At 39.3% G+C, this 24124-nt stretch overlaps 1 protein-coding gene across 13 annotated transcripts in view; it reads right to left on the bottom strand.

Annotated features, from left to right (window-relative positions):
* Positions 1-24124, bottom strand: part of CTNND2 (catenin delta 2) — a 944995-nt gene that overhangs the window by 480854 nt on the left and 440017 nt on the right. The window lies entirely within an intron of this gene.

The following is a 24124-nucleotide window of genomic DNA, read 5'->3' as shown; positions in this document are numbered from 1 at the left end:
TCTTAGGCATTGGTGGCTGTGTTAAGAGGAATGCAAAAATAAGGAAGTATAAGAGGAAGGGCAGTATGGCCGACATGGCGAAACCCTGTCTCTACTAAAAATACAAAAAGTATCTGGGTGTGGTGGCACACGCCTGTAATCCCAGCTACTCAGGGGGCTGAGGCAGGAGAATTGCTCCCAGGAGGCAGACATTGCAGTAAGCAGAGATCGTGCCACTGCGCTCCAGCCTCGGCAACAGAGTGAGATTCCAGCTAAAAAAAAAAAAGAAAAAGAAAAAAATGGATGAAGGGTAGTCAATGTATTTGAAGCAGGTAAAGACAAATAATTGGCCAGTTCTGGGTATTTGGTGGCCCCTAGGACCTGTGAACAGGAAAATGTGGGTAAGGCCTGAGCTGCACTGAGGTCCTGTGGCCAGCACTGGCACCCAGGGGCCTGGACTGGGGTGTGTGATTGCGGCAGCGTAGTCATGCGGGGATCAGCTGAGGGCAGAGGTGGTTCACTCAGGCCCAAGTGAGCGTGAGAGGCTTGCTTGTCCTGAAAGCCAAGAGGAAACTGCTTCCCTTTCCTAGGGCTGAAGTACCAAAGTATCATAAACTGCATACCCTCTAACAGCAGAAATCGATTTTTCTCAGCATTCTAGAGGCTGGAAGTCTAAAGTCAGCATTCTTGCTGGCAGGACCAAGTTCTTTCTGAGGGCTCGATAGGAGGATCCTTCCCTTTCTCTGCTCACTTCTGGTGGTTGCCAGCAATCCCTGGCACTCTGGCTTACAGATGCATCACTTCAATTTCTACCTCCTGTCATGAATTGTTGTTCTCCTCTGTGTGGTCAGGTGTCCAGACTCCCATCTTCTTATAAGGACATTAGTCATATTGGATTGGGGACACCTCATCCTACCTTGATTACATCTGCAAAGCCTCTGTTTAAAAATAAACCACACACGGTTTCCTGAGATTAGGACTTTAGCATGTCATTCTAGGGGACACAATTTGACCTATAACTGGAACTAAATGGTAGGTTGAGTGTCCCCTTCTCCTGCAACTGGAGAGTCCTGGGAGACTGCAAAGCAAATGGCTTCTGCCAGGTGCCTCCACGGGGACTGGAGGCCTAGCTTTGCCACCAGCTCTGTGTGCTTCTCCTCATTTATGCCTGGGATTTCCACCTTGAAAATATCCAAAAATAAGACTGCACCTCAGTGAACCAGCAGAAAAAAATTATACTAATAAAAGCTCACTTTCAGCCAGAGGGAGAGAATTTTGACAAAACAATGATATCACAGGGCTGGGGAGGTGAAAGTGCTGGAAGTCAGAGTTGAAAATAAGAAAGTGAGTATTCTACATTCTTATAGAGTTTCAGTAAGCAGTAAGTTCTACAAATAATAAGAAAACTGATTTTCTAAAAGAAAATGTCAGGTTGAAATGCAGTCATTCTCAACAATTAAACATAAATGTAACAGAGTATTTAAATAGATATTTGGACACAGACCAACAGCATGTATCAGACAGATACCAAAATAAGGTGCAAACCTAGGTGCGAATTTTTTGTTGGTTTGTTTTTTGTTTTGAGATGGACTCTCATTCTGAGGGTGGAGTGCAGTGGTGTGATCTCAGCTCACTGTAGCCTCCCAGGTTCAAGCAATTCTCATGATTCAGCCTCCTGAGTAGCTGGGACCACAGGTGTGTACCACCAAACCCAGCTAATTTTTGTATTTTTTTAGTAGAGATGGGGTTTCATCATATTGGCCAGGCTGGTCTTGAACTCCTGATCTCAAGTGATCCACCCACCTCAGCCTCCTAAAGTGCTGGGATCATAGGCGTGAGCCACTGCACCCGGCCCTAAAATGAAAAATTTTAATAAAACCAGTAACCTGACTTACAGTAGTCATTAGTGATGCTAGCAGTGACTCCTGTTCTTCTCCCAGGTTCATGCGAGGATTGGGATCTCCTACTCCAGTAGTGAAGAGTAGTCAGGTGACATCCTTTGAGCAATGGCATGTGGGTAGGGCTGTCATATATTACAGGACACCCTAAGTGCCAGCCTACGATTTGTGATGCTCCCAGTTCCTCTGGGAGATGCCTTCACATGTCTTCAAGAGTGTAGAGACCATTTGAGCTGACATGGGGGTCTCAGATTCTGACTTGGAACTGTAAAAACTAAAGGTTGCAAAAGACAGGCTGCTTGCATGCTGCCTGAGGTTCTGAAGAAGTGTCTGTGCAGGGTTCAGTCTGTACCCACAGCTGAGGGGAAAGGAATGTGAATTTTTTGGAGATTAAGAGAGTGATTCGGGGGTGAGACGCACCTGGGCTGGCCCCTACAGAGAGATGCTGAGTTATAGGAGAGCAAGTGGCAGACTAGAAGACAGCACGCCACTTGAGCAAGGGAGTTGTGGATAAAAGTTTCTCAGAGATGTTGGTTCACAGCACTAGGAGCAGAGGAGTGTTGGTGTTGGGCAGCCAGCTAACAACAATGCCAGCTTTTCTGGAGCTTTCTTGCTCCTCTCAACTCTCTGGTGTCTTTTCTTCCCTATTCCCCCACCTCAATCCTCATGGCTCGTGCACACACACATACATATTTCTGGAGGGTTCTTTAACCCCCTTCCCAGGTAGCAAAAAGAAAGTCTCTTCTATAAGACACCTTACCTGTCGGGAGGCTGAGGTGGGTGAATCACTTAAGGTCAGGAGTTTGAGACCACTCTGGCCAACATGGTGAAACCCCATCTCTACTAAAAATACAAAAATTAGCCAGACGTGGCAGTGAATGCCCTTAATCCCAGCTACTCCGAGGCTGAGGCAGGAGAACTGCTTAAAACCAAGAGGCGGAGGTTGCAGTCAGCCGAGATCGTGGGTGACAGAGGGAAACTTCATCTCAAAAAAACAAAAAACAAACAAACAAACAACAACAAAACACCTTATCTGGAGGGAGAGTAAGTAGCTGTAACTTTGAAAGAAATCTGAAGCTTTGACTATGATAAGGGAATAGGAATTATAAGTATCAAATTAAGACAATGCTTTAAAAATTAACTTTAAAAAATATTTATTACCCAAATATTCAAAACAGTGAATAACCTGTGTGGCACAGGCGCCTGTCAACAATAAACACCAGCAATGTCACAGATGGCCCTGGAGGCCACCTGCTGTGCCTTTAGTTGCTGAAACTCAGAGAGCTGGGGAGGCTCAGAGCATAAGGGAGAATCTGGATGGCCTGTCCCTGAGGGTGGATGGGGGCTATGTACACAAGGCAGGTGGCTGCTGTCCACTTAGACAGAAGCGCGCTGCTATTTTAACAACTCAAGTGGTTGTTATGGCCTGAATAGCAGACGTAAAGGAGGAAGTCTCTCCCACTGAATACATTTCAAAGAATAGTGGGAACTAAAGAAAACTGCTTTGAGATCATATCCCATGAACCTTGACTGCTTGATGTACTAGTACTATATGTTAACAATGTAAGCTGCTTAGAGAGGGTCTAATATACACTCATATTTCATCTTCAATTTTCCTGAGAATGAAGTTATAGAAACTGGGAGTTGGAACTGGTCCCTAAATCAAGCCTTGGGAAAATGCTCTGCAAAGGGAGAGGGAGAATCTTCTGAGTGGAGGAAATGAAGGTGAAGGATCAGTCAATGTGCAGAATCACAAAATTGCAGTTTTTCCACAAATGCGCACATCTGAGGATTAGCTGTGCTGTTCAATGGTTGCTGCTGATACTGGTTATACCAAATGATTTACAGAAAACTAATGAGTATGTGTAACTTTAATAATGATATGAGATGCACAATATTAGGTTAGAATACTGAGGTTATGAATTTATGTGCTAAATTTGTTAAATAGTTTAAATTATTTAAAAATTTAGTTAAAATTACTTGTAAAAATTCAGTAGCAAAAACAAAAAAACATCAGTAGCCAATAAATGTGCTACATCCATCCTTACCCACAAGCCAAGAAAAAAAAAAGACAGTATTTTCATGATATTTCAAGCCTTTCAGAGAGGTTAGATTTCACTGTTTTATTAACATTTCTTTGTGTGTGTTTTGTTGATTTTTTTTTTTAAGTAAAATAATTTTGTTATGGTCCAACGGCTACTATACCAATACAAGCAAAAGATCTCATTTTGATTTTTAAAGTGTTAATTACATTTATTATGGTATCTTAGAAAGGCGGAAAATGTTTGTGTTTACATTATTTTTGTGCCCGCCATGCCTGATTTTTCACGTTTTTTGTAGAGATGGGGTTTCACCATGTTGCCCAGGCTGGTCTTGAACCCCTGGGCTCAACTGATCCTCCCAATTCAGTCTACCAAAGTGTTGGGCTTACAGGTATGAGCCACTACACCTGGCCTCATAATTTATTGTATTTTATTCTCATTTTTTTTTTAATCCTAGAGCTTGGGCTCAGCTGTAAATAAAACTCTAAGAATGAACAACAACAAAAAAACAAAAAAAGGCACAATTGTCTAGCTATCCAAAATTTTCATTTGGTGTGAATTTCAATCAAAACACAATTTATTTTTCTTGCTAATTATGAGATCATATAGATAAATATTTTCATTGTTGTCTAAAAATACCATTCCTTTATTTCAAGGTTATTTACAGACATAATTGTCTATAAGAGTAACCTATGCTTTTGTCTCACTAGCATTTCATTGTTCCTGTATTTGAAAGCAAATTAATTGATCAACTGTTTCAAATGAATAGCGAATTCATGGCAGAATGCAACATCGTTAGGCTTTGACAATAAGCACATGTGGCTGCATTATCCTAGCCAAAACCCACATTGTTATTGGCTGCTCTGCTGTCCAACAAGATTTGGATTAGCCTTTCATCAAGATGATAGTCTCTCCTACCTAACATGAACCCTTAGCAGGTGGCCCTATAAAGGATGGCAGCCATCTGAGGATCACAGGGGTGCAGGAGGCATTGCACATCATGGAATCATGACAGCAGGGAGCACACTCAAAAAGCCCTCGTCCATGTTGTCCCCTCAAAAGAAGTAAGATAAATTAATTACTTGTGTTAGTTTCTCTGTTACTTGAAGATGAAAGAACCCTGATTTCTTTTTTAGATATCCCTTATTTCTTTTTTTCGGGGGGGGGGAGCTTTTGTTTAATTGTTGTTATACTTTAAGTTCTGAGATACACGTGCAGAATGTGCAGATTTTGTTACATAGGTAAACACGTGCTATGGTGGTTTGCTGCACCCATCAACCCGTCATCTACATTAGGTATTTCTCCTAATGCTCTCCCTCCCCTAGCCCACCCCCCCAACAGGTCCTGGTGTATGATGTTCCCCTTCCTGTGTCCATGTGTTCTCATTGTTCCCTATTTCTATATGAAATTTTATGATTTATTGCTCAGTTACCTGTGATCTGTCTCCTTAACTACAATGTAATCTCCCTCAGAGTGAAGATAGTTTCTATCTTGTTCACTGCTGCACTCCCAATATCTACCGCTGTGTCTGGCACACAGACATACAGTAAATGTTGACTGTACATAAGAAAGCTTTCCCTGAATCTTCTGAATAAAATGTCAGTCCAAGGAATTCATCATCTGTACGGTTGCCAGACACTGTGATCTGTTACAGTTTTATTCTAAGAGGTTCTGAAAGAGCACTACCTTTATTAGAATTAGAATAAACTGAGTGCAAGAAAAGCCCATTTCGGACTCAGCAAGGGCTGGGCTGTCTACATCGAACTGTCCACATTTCTCGCCTGTCTCAGAGCTTGGCTTCAATGGCTTTCAACTTATGTATCATTCAAATAAAATGGATTGCTTCTGACATTTCTCTGCTGTGTAGTAAATCCCACAACTGAGATTTCCTTGGGCTGCTCCACATGTGAAACCTGGATCTGTCAAAGGTGTTATGGGTAAGTTCCATCATAAAATCTAGAGAAGACGTTAAACCATAAAAATTCCTAGAACTGGAGTGTTGAGCTGTATGTCACACCATGCAACAGAACCATTGTGCCTTCAGGGAGGGTGCCAAGGGGTAGAACTTAAGTCTCTTAAAAATGACTCACACTGGCCGGGCGCGGAGGCTCACACCTGTAATCCTAGCACTTTGGGAGGCTGAGGTGGGCGGATCACGAGGTCAAAAGATCGAGACCATCCTGACCAAGATGGTGAAACTCTGTCTCTACTAAAAACTACAAAAATTAACTGAGTGTGGTGGCGTGCCCCTGTAGTCCCAGCTACTCAGGAGGCTGAGGCAGGAGCAGTGTTTCAACCCGGGAGGTGGAGGTTCCAGTGAGCTGAGCTTGCACCACTGTACTCCAGCCTGGGACCTGGTGACAGAAAAAGACTCTGTCTCCAAAAAAAAAAAAAAAAAAAAAAGACTCACACTGATGAAGGGTGTTGTACTGTCAATTATCACATCCATTCACCCAATATTTTAGCACAGGGGAAGTGAAGCCAGCAGATCCCCAGGTTTGTCCCACTAATACTCTATGCACAGCGGGCTTCTTTGCAGGGCTTCATCTAGCTTCAAGACAAAACAAAAGGAGTTTTTGGAAAGAGACTGATTTCAACCTTAAAAATGTGTTGCAAGGCAGCCATTTTATGGACAGCTTCCTTCACGGTTTTGAACAAAAAATATGTTCAATCATTTACCAATTATAGAGAGTGAATCTGATTTAGGCAATCTCTTTTGTTCAGACTATCAAATCATAACATGCAAGTATAGAAATTTTAAACATTATGAATTTATATTTTATATAAAAATCATGTTACAACCAAAGGTATTAATATAAAATACTAATATAAAACTTAGGCTGGGCATGGTGGCTAACACCTGTAATCCCAGCACATTGGAAGGCCAAGGTGGGCAGATCACCTGAGGTCAGGAGTTTGAGACCAGCTTTGCCAACATGGTGAAACCCCATTTCTACTAAATATACAAAAATTAGCTGGGTGTGATGATGGCATTTGTAATGCCAGCTACTTTGGAGACTGAGGCAGGAGAATCACTTGAACCCTGGAGGCGGAGGCTGCAGTGAGTCAAGATTGCACCACTGCACTCCAGCCTGGACAGCAGAGCAAGACTCAGTCTCAAAAATAAAAAAAAAATTAACCAGAGACAGTTTTTCATGTGGGTATTATAATTGCTGTATATGGTATTTGTCTCTTAACATTTTTGTCAATATTTTTCCCATATCATCATATATTTAAAAAGTTGTATTTAACATAAGAGTTGAAAGCTTCTAGGCATTATGTGACCCCAACATCACCCTACTGTTGTACCAGAGACATATCTATAACCAAGAGCTCTAAAACCAAACCAACCACAGTATAATTCTTCACCTCCAACTAAGTGTCCAAAGACACAAATGTGCAATTATCCTAGGAACGGTAATACAGATTGAGCATCCCCAGACAAAAATCCAAAATATGAAATGCTTCAAAATTTGAAATGATGCTCAAAGGAAATGTTCCTTGGATCATTTTGGATTTCTGGATTTCCAGTGCTCCAATGATATGTACAGTGTCAATATTCCAAAATGCAAATAAATCTGAAATCTGAAATACTTCTGGTCCCAAGCATTTCGGAGAAAAGATATTCAACCTGGATTACAATAATGTCAGACTACAATGTTAAATTCTAATGACACATTATTTATTATGAAAGGCAGTTTCAACATTATTTTCATTGACAGAATTCGCACATTCAAGATCTGTTTGCTAAATCCTAAAACAGGCCTATTTTCAATTTGAGAGAGGACATTGACTAAGACTTTCGGACTGAACAGCACATGTGAATAACACATTCTTTCATTAAAAAAATAAAAATAGTTGGATAGGTTCTAATTAGCTTTATCTTTTAGTCATTTATACCCAAATAAATGCAACTGGCAACCACAGAATTCCAAAGACCACTTTCCTCTGTGGTTTTCCCCAACAGTGGTACATGAATGGAGATTACAAGAATCATCCAAGGCATAATAGTATGTTAAGGCTAACCATGCTTCAGGAAGCAACTTTTAAAAAATGGATTAGCTTATTGTAATGTCACCAGCACAGGTAAGAATTATTACCAAGATAGGTAGATAGGTTGAAAAGTCAGGCTATTGAACATCAATAAAAAGGGTGAATGGAATTCAATATTTGCTTTTTTCATCCTGGTTTTTCCACTATTATAGGTGATATAGTTTTATCACAAGTCCCTGAATTAATGAGAGACTATATTGGTAAACAGAAATGAATTTCATGCTCCACAAAGAGAAACTGAGTTGCTATGGAAAATATACCCCAAAGTGAGAATAAAATTTTATAACTTCTCTTAAAAATATCCAAAAAACAATTTTTAAAAATGTGACTGGAAACACTGATGTCCAGAGAAGAGCTAAAAATGTGTAAAAGCACTCCTTCCTCCCAGGAAAGTCACTTTCTGTAGCTCAGCTCTTTTAAAACACACAGAGCTCTGTTTAGATTTCAGGGATGAATACCATTACCTCACAATAGTTGATGTATAGTTTTTTAAAAATCAAAATACAGATAGATCCTGCGTGACACTGAGATTGTTCAAGATTCTTTTCATTCTGACTATTCATTCTAGGTAGCCTGTTCACAAACAAGCCTTCTAATCTTTAAACAGTAATTTTTAAAATATGGGCTTGTTTCAGAAAGAAAAAAAATACTCAGGCATAGAATCTAAACTTCTTTTGATGTAGTTCACTTAAAATTGAAGAATTTTGGAATCTGAAACACACATAATAAGTGCACACATTTGTTTGAAGTACATATGTTTAAGCTCCATCATAATATATGTATATGACACTGATCAATTTTGGGTGAAGAAAAGCTTCCTTTAGAAAAATCTTCCATCACACTCATCAATGTTACACACTGATAGCAACAGTGATGAGTTCTTGCTGTGTGTGAAGTACTGCATATTCGCCTCTCAGACTTTCTTGGCTACGCTGACAAGCAAGTGGCATCATCATCCTCCATGTCACACTTCAGGGAACTGAAGTGACTCACCAAAGACGACACAGATAGAAGGTGGCAAAGGCAGCTGAAGTTTAAACCCAAATCTAAGGAACTTCAAAACCTGTGTCCCCCACAAGATGCCTCTCTCCTAAAACACAGCTTCTAACTCTGAACAGACACAACGACTCTACTAATAAATCATGAGTACCACCCCATCGAATGTGCGATGGCAGTAATAGCTAATATCAGAGGCTGATTTCTAAGACTAAAATCCATATGTGGCTGCAGCACAGAAGCTGTCCTAATGTTTGGTGAAACATATTTCACTCTTCTTGGAGCCAGGACATTTTAAGAAAGTGAAACTATGCCATTCCCAGAGTTACTGAGACTTAGTCGAAATTTCTTTTTTTTTTTTTCCTCCCATTTATTTATTTTATTGCATTTTAGGTTTGGGGGTACATGTGAAGAACATGCAAAATTGTTGCATAGGTACACACGTGACAGCGTGATTTGCTGCCTTCCTCCCCATCACCTACATCTGGCATTTCTCCCCTTGCTATCTCTCCCCAGCTCCCCACCCCCCACCGTCCCTCCCCTATTTCCCCCCAACTGACCCCAGTGTGTAGTGCTCCCCTCCCTGTGTCCATGTGCTCTCATTGTTCAACACCCGCCTATGAGTGAGAACATGCGGTGTTTGATCTTCTGCTCTTCTGTCAGTTTGCAAATTTCTTTCCCATTTTCCCACAATAAACCAATCACTGGAAAATCTGTCATTGCCTATTGTAAATCATAAGAGGTTTAAGCCTAAATATCAGGGACTAAGAATATGAGACTATCAGAAAGCTCAGAATCATTTACGACAAATAAGAAGAGATCTCCATCTCAAAGGCTCCATTTCGGTTTTGGCATATTCAAAGAACATATAATCCAGTATTATCAGTCATGATATATTCTCCAAAAAGAAAACTCTTATTAAAAACAAATTCAAAACTGCGTTTGTGTAATTTAGGCATTTTGTTTTGTATCAGATAAAGATATGACATGAATCTCTTTTTTTTTGTATGTGTGCATGTATACTTATACTCTTCTTTTTGAAAATTTCTATTCATTTCTCTGGGATTTATACTACTTGAAAGTCATTGATTACGTGATAGCATAACTTTTTAATGGAAATTGTTTTATGGAAAATTGAAACTCATTCACTTTTGTAGTGTTATATAAATGCAAATTTATTTTGTCAACATTACACTTTACAGGCTTTCATATATTTAAAAAGACCAACAGGGCCGGGCACAGTGGCTTACGCCTGTAATCCCAGCACTTGGGGAGGCCGAGGTGGGCAGATCAGGAGGTCAAGAGATGGAGACCATCCAGGCCAACATGGTGAAATCCTGTCTCTACTAAAAATAGAAAAATTAGCTGGGCATGGTGGCAAGTGCCTGTAGTCCCAGCTACTCAGGAGGCTGAGACAGGAGAATTGCTTGAACCTGGGAGGTGGAGGTTGCAGTGACCTGAGATTGTGCCATTGCACTCCAGTCTGGTGACAGAGCAAGACTCCGTCACAAAAAAAATAAATAAATAAAATTAAAAAGACCAACAGGCAGAGTTAACTGTTCTCAGCAGCAAACTATTTACTTTGTTCCTCTCCACATAAGTTTTCCTATATTTTCTGTTACACGTCTTAGATGACATTAGGACTCTACCTATAAAAACATAATAAAAAATTGAATTAATTAGCATAATATTTTTATATGTTCAAAAACCATTTTATTGATAGAAAATTAATATTTTTAGAGGAATTTTTTGATTTGTCTGTGCTATGCACTCATAAGACATAATGTAATAGAATATTAATAACAGAAAGTTTTTTTCTTTCCTTTTTTTTTTTTAAAGACAGAGTCTTACTCTGTTGCCAAGGCTGCAGTGCAGTGGCGCTATCACTGCTCACTACAACCTCTGCCTACCTGTTTCAAGCAATTCTCTCTTGTGCCGTAGCCTCCCAAGTAGCTAGGACTACAGGTGCACACCACCACACCCGGGTAATTTTTTGTATTTTAGTAGAGACAGGGCTTCACTATGTTGCCCAGGCTGGTCTCGAATTCCTGAGCTCAGGCAGCCTGCCCACCTCAGCCTCCCAAAGTGCTACGATTACAGGTGTGAGCCACTGCGCCTGTATTTTTTCCTTCCAGAAGATAAATCATTTGGATTCTTTTTAAATAATAGGAGAAAATTTCTGAGTATTAGAAAATGGAATGCTGGCAAATAATTTAACTCCTTTTTTTTTGGCAAGTAACATTGAAACTGCAAGTACTTAACTTATTCAAGATCTAAGGCTGGACAGAACAGACGGGAACTTCCAGGTTTTTGGTTGTTTCTTTGGGTTCTCTTAGGAAGAATGCATGGCACTAGATCCTTTAAATCATTCAAAGCCTGGGAGTAAAAAACGCCAAGCAGAGGACTGAAAAATGGAAATAAAGTAGTTACCGAAAACTACTTTGTTCAGACGGAGAGTAGTAAGAGAAAATCAGTATGATTTTCCATTTGTGTTTCCAAGGTGATGCATAGTGCAAAGAACCCTATTTATTTTGCCAGGTATAATGAGAATACTATTCTCTGGGCCCCAATTTAATGTTTTTCTAATTCGCTTAATTGCATGGTACAGACACTATGATCATGATCTTTCCACTAGGGGTGGAAAGAATTGTTCAAACCATGTGTATTTGTGTGAAGCACCGTGCCTGAAATAGTGCTCGCGTGTCCTCCTTTCCAATGATGACCAGAATTTTCAGATTAAATGGCAAGAGATGATTTTTATGTCTCTTTTCAGAGACAGCTTAGAAAATTCTCTGGGAGTCAGTTCCACCTCCTTCCTCCCTTCTGCTATTTAGTTGTTGAGGTGTTGGCTTAAAATCAATCATTTTGCTGTTCAAGAAGTGATCAGACCTTTCTAACAGGAAAGATAATTAGTACATGAAAAAAGATGACTTTTTACTTTAGATAATAGTAACTCATACTTATCAAAGAAGATTCTTTTTCCATACTTAGGATTAAAGTGATCATATATAATAAGAGTTTAGCATTTTGTTTTCCATCCAAACCAAGAATGCTTGCTCAGGCGCCTTTGAGCATTACCTACGCAGCTAACAGCATTACCTACGCAGTTAGATTCTGTCAGCATAAATCTTCCCCAGTGTTGATGGAAATGCACTTATTTATTTATTTATGTTGGAAAAATGAAGCTTTTCATATGCCATGAGAAGGAGTACTCTTAAATTAACAAAATTAAAGGCACCATAACTTTTACCCATTTCTACAACTTAGCATTTGCACTGTGGGGCATGCACAAGACTGCACATTATATTTCCATCTTTCCTCACTTGGGCAAATATCTACGAATCACCAACACTCATTTATAATCTAATTTAATCACCTAGGCAATAGTTTGTTATGGTTCCACTACTTCTTGATGTGCCCCAAAGGAAGAAGGATTGTGTTTGGTTTTCCTCCCTGCATCAAGGAGATAAAATGTTGGTTTTACCCATGTATAAACTTTTTTTTTTTGCCTGTTTGATGCCTTTTTTATTGTGCAAAAGAGGGCATAATGGAGAATAGAGAATCATTTTAAAAATACCCTCTAGTTTTACCTGATATTTCATTTAAAGCAACATGAAGCTAGGTGTAGATTTCTAGTTTTACATCTCTGTCCAGACACAGGTGCTGTGACCCAGCAGAGAACTAGGTGACATGTGAACTGAGGGGACTCTTCTCGTGTCCTTAGTTATACACATATACATTTCAACCCCAGTACCTGGGAAGGTTGCCACAAACATGTTCTGTTATTCAAAAATTTTATTATAAATTATATTTTCCAAAAGTATATCCAGGGTGAAGTTCTGGGGACTAACATCTTATTTGGTGCTTTTGTTCTTGGCTTTAAATAGAGGCAAAACAATTATCTTTATCTTTCAATATACCGTATTATTCCATTGAATGCTGTCAAGTAGAATCTACTGTGGTGGAGTTTTAATATGAAGGCATTACTTATTTTTCTACATAAAGTGGCAAATTTAAGACTGTCATATAGTTTTTAGAAGTAAGATTTAAATGAAAATCTAGAACTCTGGTCTTCATATTCTGAAGACAGTGATTTTTATCAGCAGCAGCAAAACTGCACTAAATTATCTAAATTTGTTCACTTTGTAAACTGTAAAATACCAACAATAATAAAATTTAAAACTGATAATAGCCACTTAGTTGGTTCAGGCACTCTGCCAAGCACTTTCTTTGTATTGTCTCATTTAGTTTTCACCTTATGTATTTCTTTTTTATAACAAATCTTTGAGAGTGAGGTGAGGTGGCTCATGTCTGTAATCCTGGCACTTCGGGTGGCTGAGGTGGGAAGCTTGCTTGAATCTAGGAGTTTAAGACCAGCCTGGGCAACATAGAGAGATCCTGTCTCTATACCATTTTTTTTTTTTAGCTGCCAGGCATGATCGTACATGCCCGTAGTCCCAGCTACTTAGAAGGCTGAGGCAGAAGGGTCACTTGAGCCAAGGTTATCGCAAAACTTGGAATTTTCTAGAAGTAGAATTGCTATATATATCAGCAGCAGGATAAACAATATTAATTAAACATTAAATTTCCGTGACAACTGACTTAAGTCATCACATTAACCCAGGACATCCTCTGTAGTATTACCTATTTTTAAGATAATAAGAGGTGACCTCATTTGTCCAACGTCACAGAGCTGGTGAGTGGCAGAGTCAGGACTCCTGACACTATCGTTGGCATTTTTTCCACTTCATCTTCTTAAGAAATCTTTATACGCCTTGATTCTTCACTGGCAGAAATTGAGATAAATTATCAGTAGCTCCTCAGGGTTGTGCTGGATTATTCTCAAAAGGCAGGCATTTTGGCCACTTCTCTATCCATGCATAGAACACTGTTGTGTGCGGTCCAGCAGAGCAGATTTCTGCCATCATCATGGGCGACGTCAAGACCCCACCACATGGTCCGTCAGTTCCTTGCCTGCTTCCAACTCATTCCAAGACAGCTGTCAACTGCAGTCCATTGGCTCTCCTCTGAATGCAACCCCTTCAATTCCTAACTCCCTTAGAAACTCAACACCCATGACAGCTGATGAGGCAAAAGACACTGCAGTGTTACTTGCATGGGCTCTGAAGTATGACCTTTGGACCTCAGCTCAGTTCCAGCTCTGCTACTTTCTAGCTGAGCATGTTTCCATGACGTGATAACAGTATAGATCTAAAGGTGTTATTAAAATTAAATGAGTTCGTATGTGCAAAGAGCCAAAACGTCTCTGGCATTTAGCTACTGCCTAAGAACCAGCATCTTACTAAGTCATTCAACTCCTGATCTCTTCATTCTCTCTAGTCCTCACCAATGGGTCTACTCAGGAAAAGCCCTGAGACTTGCTTACTTAAAAGCTAAGAACTAATATGCCGTGGAAATGTAAGAGGAAGACAGTCCCAGGGGAACATGCTGGGTAACCCCCATGACAGTTGTTCCATAAGCAGCTGAGGTAGGGATTGGGTAGTTTACATATGCAAGACGGGAGTGAAGTCCACGCCAGCCGGCTGATTCAGAGTAAGTCTGCCATGAGAAAACTAGGAACACTGCAATCCTGGAAAATGAAGCAGGAATGAGTTGGCCGAAGTCCATTTCCACATAAGCCTCATGGCTATGCAACTTTCAGGTGGACCCCTGAGAATATGGCATGTCCTTAATGGAAACCTTAGTGTCAGAGCAGATGCAGTTGGGAAGGCAGAGATGTAAACCAGGAAGGGTGCAAATCCTGCATCTCCAGTTCCTTATTTTTCTGAATGAGGCCTGGGGAACAGAAGTTCTGCAAGACCTTCATAGTTGCACCCTACTTGTTCTAATTCCCTCTTGGAGATTCATAAGGTACAACTTTAGCAGAGGTTATGGTTCAGGTCTAACTCAAAGTTTTTTTTTTTTTTTTTTTTTTTTTTTTAGGCCAGGTTTTCCTGTTGCCCCAGCTGGAGTGCAGTGGTACAATCACAGCTCACTGCAGTTTGGAACCCCTGGGCTCAAGCAATAGATCCTCCCACCTCAGTCTCCAGAATAGCTGGGAAGCCACCACATCTGGCTTTTTTTTTTCTTTTTTCTTTTTTTCTGTAGAGTTGTTTTGCTATATTCCTTAGCCTGATCTTGAACTTCTGGATTCAAGCAATCTTCCCACCTCAGCCTCCCAAAGTGTTGGGATTACAGGAGTGAGCCACCATGCCTGGACCTCAAAGACTTCTTAAAAGGAATAAATAAATAAGGTGAAAATTAAATGAGACAATACACAGAAAGTGCTTAGCAGAGTGCTTGATACCAATTAAGTGGCTATTACAAGTTTCTGTTCTTCTTATTGTTGTTCTATTATAGTTTACAGAGTTAAAGAGTTTAAAGGATTTACTACAACAATGCTGTTGATGATGAAAATCATTCTGTCTTTAGAATATGAAGACAAGAGTTCTAGATTTTCATTTAGATCGTGCCTCTGTAAACAATGCGGCCATCTGAAATTTGCCACTTTATGTAGAAAAATTAGCAGAGCCTTCATATTAAAACCCCACCATAAGAGATTCTGCTTGGGAGAATTCAATGGAAAGGTACTGTTTTGTCTTATTGAATACAATATATTAAAGATAAAAATAATCGCTTTTTCTGCCCCTTTTTAAAGCCAAGAACAAAAGCACTATGCAAGGTGACAGACTTAAAGTTGCCTGACTTTTCATGCTGCTAAATACGTCTGTTCTAAGAATATAAAATGTTTCCAGATAGTTCCTTTATTTGTCTACCAGGCAAGGAAACCATCTCTTCCCTATATATCATGAATTCTAAAAACATGCAGAAAGACATTTTAAAATATACTTCATTTAAAACTTTAAAACAAATAACAATAAAACCTTTGTATATTTCTACATGGAAGGAGTTATGGGTACATTTGGCAGACTATGTGTAGTCAAGATTATATTTCTGTTTAATATTTTATGATTTCACAAGTATATTTAGGTCACTGTCATGTTCCAAGTACCTACAAACGAATTCAGAACCTGCATTCTTCTCAATCTTACAAACTGTGGTCAATGTACTGATAGTATCTGATAGTTAATGCCTCAAGTAATCTGATTAAATGACTATTCTTCTGTTGCAAAATTCACACTTAGAATTTTGATGAAGGTGAACCATTCTCACACATAATATTTGTCCATCATGTTGACAAGATCACCCAAGTGCAATGGAAAAAGGGCTCTTAAACCCCTTTGGTAACAGATTTAGTCTTCAATAACTGCTGCCCAAACAATCCATTCCACAAATACACTCAGAGGGAACCTCCAACATAGGTGAGACCACGACATTATGTGCCCACAACCCCACAAAAATCTTACATCTCACCAAGATTATGGGACAAGTGATAGAATTCAAACTATCTCAGGAGAAAATTATCGAAGAAAAAAGAGAAAATGGATGACTTATGGGAGAGAGCCAATGGAAGAAATGCAGGGAACAAAGCTTGGAATTAGCATCTAATATCTGGCATCCATTGTAATTGCCCAGCCAATTTCTGAATTTGATTTATATCTGAATAACCTAAATGTTAAGACACTAGATGTCACTCATATGTTAATACTGAGAAGTGTATTTAGATATGAGAACCAAAAACATGCACCTTCTACTGTTTTCTACTCCGCTGTCCCTGCTGAGTGATGCTCTACCCCCACTGGGGGCCCCTGTGCATTTCTGGGCTTGTTGCTGGATCTGGCCCTTGCAGAGGCTATTCTAGTCAGGCTGATCTCCTTTCAGTACCCCAGGGCCTCTGCACTTGCCACCCTACTACTTTGCCTCAGATACACCTTGCTCCTTTTCTTCTTCCTATAGTGCTCTGCTCAAATATTACTTTACCTTAGCTGACTACTGAATATAAAGTTGCACTCCTCCCTTCACTTTCCTCCCTGGTTCTGCTGCATTGCTCTCTCTGGTTCTTTATTTTCTTTCTCCCCTCAATAAGTGTAACCCTCATGAAAGCAAGGGCTGTGCTGGTTTTGTTTAATTCTGAATCTTGAGCCCCTAAAAGTCTATGGAACAAATCCCCCAAATAAATGTGCACTGAAGGGACATGCACACATAGATAAGGGAAGCACTGTCCCATCTCATGTGTGTGTGGAACTGGAAATGCATACAGAATGCAGAAAGACTTTGAAAAAAGGTTTGATGAAATGTTAACAATAACACACAATTTAGAGAGGAATATAAGTGAATTAATGGAGCTGAAAAATATAACACGAGAACTTCGCGAACTATGCACAAGTTTTAACAGCCGAATTGATCAAGCAGAAGAAAAGATATCACAGGTCGAAGACCAACTTCATGAAATAAAACAAAAAGACAAGATTAGAGAAAAAAGGATAAAAAAGAATGAGCAAAGTCTCCAAGAAATATGGGACTATGTGAAAAGACCTAATCTACGTTTGATAGGTGTACCTGAATGTGATGAAGAGAATCAATCCAAGCTGGAAAATACGCTTCAGGATATTATTCAGGAAAACTTTCCCAACCTAGCAAGGCAGAACAATATTCAACTCCAGGTAATACAGAGAATGCCACAAAGATATTCCTCAAGAAGACCAACCTCAAGGCACATAATCGCCAGATTCACCAGGGTTGAAATGAAGGAGAAAATACTGAGGGCAGCCAGAGAGAAAGGTCAGGTTACCCATAAAGGGAAGCCCATCAGACTCACGGCAGATCTCTCCGCAGAAACCCTACAAGACAGAAGAGACTGGGGGACAATATTCAACATCCTTAAAGAAAAGAACTTTCAACCCAGAATTTTACATCCAGCCAAACTGAGCTTCATAAGCGAAGGAAAAATAAAATCTTTTGTGAACGAGCAAGCACTCAGAGATTTCATCACCACCAGGCCTGCTTTACAAGAGCTTCTGAAAGAACCATTACAAATAGAAAGGAACAACCAGTATCAGCCTTTCTAAAAAATACCAAAAAAGTAAGGAGCATCAATATAATCAAGAAACTGCATCAACTAACGGGCAAAACAGCCAGCTAACATTAAATGACAGTATCAAACTAACATATATTATTATTAATTCTAAATTTAAATCAACTAAATCCCCCAATCCAAAGACACAGATAGGCAAAAAAAGCCAAGACCCATTGGTATGCTACATCCAGATCCATCTCACATGCAAGGATACACAAAGACTCAAAACAAAGGGATCGAGAAAAATTTACCAACCAAATGGAGAGCAAAAATAAATAAATAGAAAGCAGGAGTTGCAATTTTTGCTGATAAAATAGACTTCAAAGCAACAAAGATCAAAAGAAGCAAAGAAGGATATTACATAAAGATAAAAGGAACAAGAAGAGCTAAAGATCCTAAGTATATATGCACCCAATACAGAAATACCCATATATATAAGACTTATAAAGAGACTTGGACTCCCACACAACAATAGTGGGAGACTTCAACATCAATATTAGATAGATCAATGAGACAGAAAGTTAACATCGATATTCAGGACTTGAACTCAGATCCGGAACAAGTAGACTTAATTAACATTCAAAGACCTCTCCACTTTAAATACACAAAATATACACTGTTATCAGTACTACAACACACGTATTTACAGGTTTAAATGAAATATTGGTTGGCTGCTTGTTAATTATTTTCTTCCCTCATTTTTTTTTATGTCTCTATTATTAAACACACTTAGAGGCATACCCATTTTTAGACTGCATTCTAGCCCGGGCAATAAAGCAACACCCCTGTTCTCTCTCCCCCTTTTCCTCTTCCTCTTTCTTCCTTTCCTTTATTCTTTTTTTTTTCTTTTTCTTTTTTTTTAATTCTTTTTCTTTCTTTCTCTCTTTCTTCAAAAAAAAAAAAAAAAAAAGAATGCAGAAAGAACACAGTGGCAACTCAATCCAAACCCAGTTCTTTCACAAGAAGCTGAGAGTGAATGCAACTGCAAACCCAGGGAATGAAAATTAGGCAAGGTGGGAGTATTTGCACCACGATGCAAAGTGAGGGATTGCTTGTGAAATAATTCTTGCTATTAGAACTAGGCATGTCTCTGCTGGGACTGTCTGGCAGACCTTGACTTAGTGATGAATAAACAAATACACTCAGACATAAATATCCGATAAAAGTGTGGGGTAGGTGGTTGCGCCACTCACAGACGCTGAGAAGGGTCTGGTAAAGAGTTAGCAGCCATGGCCTTGACTAGCTGGCATTTATTCAGTATAGATTTAATGACAGAGGCTTTCAGTCAACACACTTGTGGATAATGATTAAAGGCTAGGTTCTGAGGCTTAAAGCAAACACCATTTGTAGATAATAACACTGTAGACCTCCTGAGTAGAGAGTGGTCATGTGCTTGTGGATGTTCAAAGGTCAGTCTTAGGAGCACATGAGTAAACAAGCTCTTTAGATAAACTCCCCCACATTCCTTTGTATCTACTCCTGCCTAATTGCCCCTGGGTAAGAACCGCCAACTTTGGCTCATTCTTTCCCAAGGCTTTTGCAAAATCCTTCTAGCCTTCCAAGAAAGTCTGGATCTATTTTACAATTTTTCCCACCACCCTGACTGAACCCCTACATGTCTCAAACCAGTAGAGTTTCATGAACTCTATGGTAGACTTTGCTCAGGTTGGTCTCAGGCCAGAGAACCCAGGTGAAGCTTGCTGTGGATGGGTCACCTCTGACCCCTCAATGTGGCTGACCTAATACATCTTGAGAATGTTGTAGCTCCAATGAGGAAGAATCATAAACTCGTGGGCTTTCAAAGCTGGAATGGATTTTAGGTATTATTCAGCCAATACTTGTAAGTAAAGCAACAAAAGAGTGACATTTAAGGAAATTTCCAATGTTTGCAGTCACATTCAGGGAAACTACGATTCAATAAGTTTTAAGATTAGAAAGAAATAAGGATTGAGACATTGATTCTCAGAGAAACTGTGTAGCATCTATGTATACATTCTGGGTAAGGCTTAAAAAATCTACACAATAAAGCAGCATTCATGTTGCTCTTTCACTATTATATTTTAATTGGTACTTGATACCCAAGTTATTTTGAGTCTTAGGGTCTGAACTGACAAAATACCATTGAGTAAGGAAACAAGGGTAGGAGGCGAATGACATCCCAGGAGGTGACCAGATCATGTGGCTTCAGGGTCTCCATAGAGGATGACTGAGATTTGGTCTCAGTGCTCAGAAATGAACGTCCCCCTACTCACTATAATCCAGTGATGTCTAAACACACTTCTGTGGGTTCTGCCCCAGCATACCAAGCAGAGGGCATAATTCCTGGCTAAAAGCAAAGACTGAGGATCAGGAAGGTCATGGATCCAATTTTACAGTCTAGGCTCTTTATTCTTTGCTTTCAATGCCCTCGTGGGCATCGGACTTGGGGAAGCTGGCCTCTCTCCTTTAGGCATGGCCTGGCTTTCTGGCCTTCACAGTGAATTTGGCCTACTGTAATGCACTGGTACGTGCCCGACATATCACATCCCACCTCAACTTGAGCCCTGGTCTCGATCTCTTCAGCCTCCCTGCCTTTGCTATTGTGGCCGCACAGAGAAGTCTGATGACATTTGTGGCCCCAGGCTTTAGTCTTAGGATATTATGGGTACCTCTAGAAAAGAAAGATGCTATTATTTTTTTTCTCCAGAGTAACAGCAGAATACAGAAATAGGCTATGATGAGGAGAAAGCATCAACCAGAAATCTAAAGCAAAAAAAAAAAAAGGGAAATAAATTCCATTAGTTGGGGTCCTGGAAAGTAACTTATTTTTATGCTATGTGCTGTTATTGTTGCTGTTTTAAATAATTACAAATGTCAACTAAGAAATGAGCAGCTATGATTCTCATCTATGTGTTTCTTAACACTTGTCTGCAGAAAATAAACCACCACTAAGAAATGAAACAAGAAAAAGAACAACAAAATGGCCTGTCAGAAGCTTCCTCTGCCCCGTGTGGACTTGGAACAGATGCCCTCCTGTCCCGTATCTGCAGACTCCTCAGTCTTCATTTCAAATGTGAATCATCCATCAATCTTAGAATTACATTTAAAACTCATTAAAAATCTGTTTGCCATTCCTCTCAAAGATTAATCACACAAGTCCAACATAATAGACTTGACAATTTAAATGCTCCCACTTTACCATTTCATTTCAAGTGTACTGTAATTATATTATATTGCTTCTGGCCAACTTTGAAAATATATTCAAATAATAAGCCTATTTTTGGTATATGATACACTCTTAACACTATTCCTTACATTCATTATGTAGAAAACTTAAAAATGTACTTAGAAGTGTCTTCAGAAGTCAGAGTAATCTATTAATCCATCCATCCATCTATCTCTTAAATTGTGCAGTTATATAAATATGCAAACGTTCACATAGGGAGATAATTATTCTTTGAGTGCTTTGGCTTTTTGTACAATAACTTCTCTATTTTTAGTTTGTGTTTGTATTGAAAAATTTACATGAAGTTCATTCGCTGTCTCAGGTTTATAAGCACATACAGTACGGTAACGTGCTTCTCAGTTATGTGGTCATTAACCAGGATTCTTGTTTGTGGTTACTGGATACTAGTACATTAGAGAGGGAAATACTGCCTGCCATAATATTCCTTGCTCTGGCTTACTCCTCATCAAGAGTGGGTATGATGAAGTCAAAGCACAAACCCTTTTGCATGGATACTGAGAGAGCACACATGAGTGTGCTTCATTAAAAAAAAAATCCTTAAGGATTCTTTTTATCATGATGCAAAAAGCAAACACACTGACTTCATTTCTTATACATTTTTTAAATGACTTGGAAAAGCGCTGGGCAACAGAGGCAGGAGTGTATGAACTACAGGTCCAGTGAAGCTCTGACAGCTGGGGAAAGTGTCCCTTAGTAAAAAACAAACAAACAAACAAACAAAAAACAAAAAAAAATCATTTGAAAATGACAGAGACAAATCTCCGGTTTCTTTTTCATTCTCAACTGATTAGTAAGGTAGACTATAGAGATAGCCAAAATAAGTGATAGTTTCAAAGCAATTTTAATTGATTATTTTGTGTTAACTTCTGTTAATTGGTGGTGAACCAGAACCAAAATTTACTTCCAAGAGTTCATCTAAGTGATATGAATAAAAATTAAATTTTAAGTATGCAGGAGATTTTGTTCATTCATTCACCTGATATTTGAGTTTCTACAATGTGCCTAGTCCTGTTTAGGCATTAGGGAATTCAGCGGTGAGCCAAACAGACAAAAATTCTTCCATTTGTAGTTGGGTGAGACAGATAAACAAAATAAGTAAGTATATAATTCTGTAGCATGTTAGAAGGTGATGAAAAGAAAAATGGGGATAGTAAGTATCAAAGGTCCCGTTCTACATAAAGTATTGTGAGGGGTTTCACTGAGCAGGTGCTAAGGCATGGTGATCACTGGGAGGAGAGAGTCCCGGGCAGAAGAAAGGGCACTTGAAATGTTTTCCATGGAAATAGCGCGCAAGGTTAAAGTCCCTGCAGCGCTGGGGTGCTGAGCAACAGGACTTAAACGTGGTGGGGGCAACAGGGCTCCAGATAACTAGGGCATGGTCATTGTAAGGGCTTCCATATTTACTCTGAGTATCCTGAGAGGCTGTGGGAAGTATTTGCACCAGGGAGTTAAGTGATCAAACTTGTGCTTTTAAGGATTATGTTGATGCTTGTGCTGAGAACATTCTGCTGGAGAGCTGAAGCCAGCAGGCCAGTCAAGGGGCAGGGATATCCAGGCTAGAGCATGGTGTACCAGGCAGGAGAGGAGGTGATGAGAAGTGGTTGATCCTGGCTAAATTATGAAAATATGGGTGACAAGATTGGCTATTGGGTAGAATATGGGGTTTAAGAGATAAAAGGAGCTCAGTGTAGTTCAAGTACTTCATTAACTAAAATTCTAGGACTATGCCATGATAGATTTGATGTAGATTGTTCAATCATTGTGATCATATTTATTTTAAATTCATAACAACATGGAAGAGGAAATGCCTTCCTCAGTTATTGTGAATACGATCCCAAAATGATCTCTCCCTGCAGGCTTTGTTTCTCCCAGCTTAAAGGGTATTTCTCTCTTCTTCCCCTCCCCCCAGACCCAGATTTTCTCTTTGGACTTCCTAATCTTCATAACTGGTTTTTGTCTTTTGGAAGACACATTTTACTTAAACAATAATGTTAAGAATAACTAAGATATTTTACATTTTCACAGTAATTGTTCACATTGTTAATAATCTGCATGTTTCCTATTATGCAGTATTAAAGTATTTTCAAAAAAATCTCAGTTTTTTACTATGTGTACCTATCCAGAGTTTTCCTTCAAATAGCACAGAATATCCAAAACTGATTTTTTTTTTGTTTTGCATTCTCTCCCTGTCCCTATTGTTACTTTCACAAGTTGAGCACAGTTAATGGGTTGCTCCCAATTATTGTGGATAGAGATGCAATGTTTGGGCAACTGGTAAGAATTTGAAACATAATAAATGCAGCAACTGTGCACCTGGGAATTCCCACATGATCGATGTCCCAATTTTGAAATGTAAGAATTACGCAAGCAAACAAAAGTGAGACAGCTTTCCTGTCACCTTTATTTTTGCCAGACTGACTTGAACGAAGATCACTAGTGACTGTGGTGTTCCTGATGGGTAATTATTTCAGCAGCAGCTACTGAAAAACTCATAGCTATAACTCAACATCTGTTTCCCTTCCAAAAGGACTCAGCCCCTGAAAATATTAAAACCATCATGACTAAATAATCTTAGCAGGTTGGTCCAGTTTACACTCTCCAAATACACTGGCAGAAAGATGACAAATTCCATCTGGAGTTTGCTATTATTTCTAGGAATTTCATTATGAAAATGTGAGTTTGCAGTAATTTACTTGGCTTCCTCACAGCAGAATGCAGTTGAAGATGACAGTCAACTTCCATCTCCAAGGTGCAGATGGCCATTTTGGATAATCTTTCCTAATGGCAGACTTTATGGAAACAGACCAGTGGTACAACTAAAAAATGAATGAAATTTTAATTTTCTAACTTAAAATAATAAAACTATTTCTTTAAAAGATGGGGATTTCGTTCTGTCACCCAGAATGGAGAATAGTGGTACAATCATAGCTCACTGCAACCTTGGACTCAAGCA

Source organism: Sapajus apella, unplaced genomic scaffold, assembly GCF_009761245.1.
Source record: "Sapajus apella isolate SASKATOON/1434 unplaced genomic scaffold, GSC_monkey_1.0 scaffold11, whole genome shotgun sequence".
Lineage (NCBI taxonomy): Eukaryota > Metazoa > Chordata > Mammalia > Primates > Cebidae > Sapajus > Sapajus apella.
The sequence above is the reverse complement of the archived record's forward strand: the minus strand, read 5'-3'. Positions and strand labels throughout refer to the sequence as shown.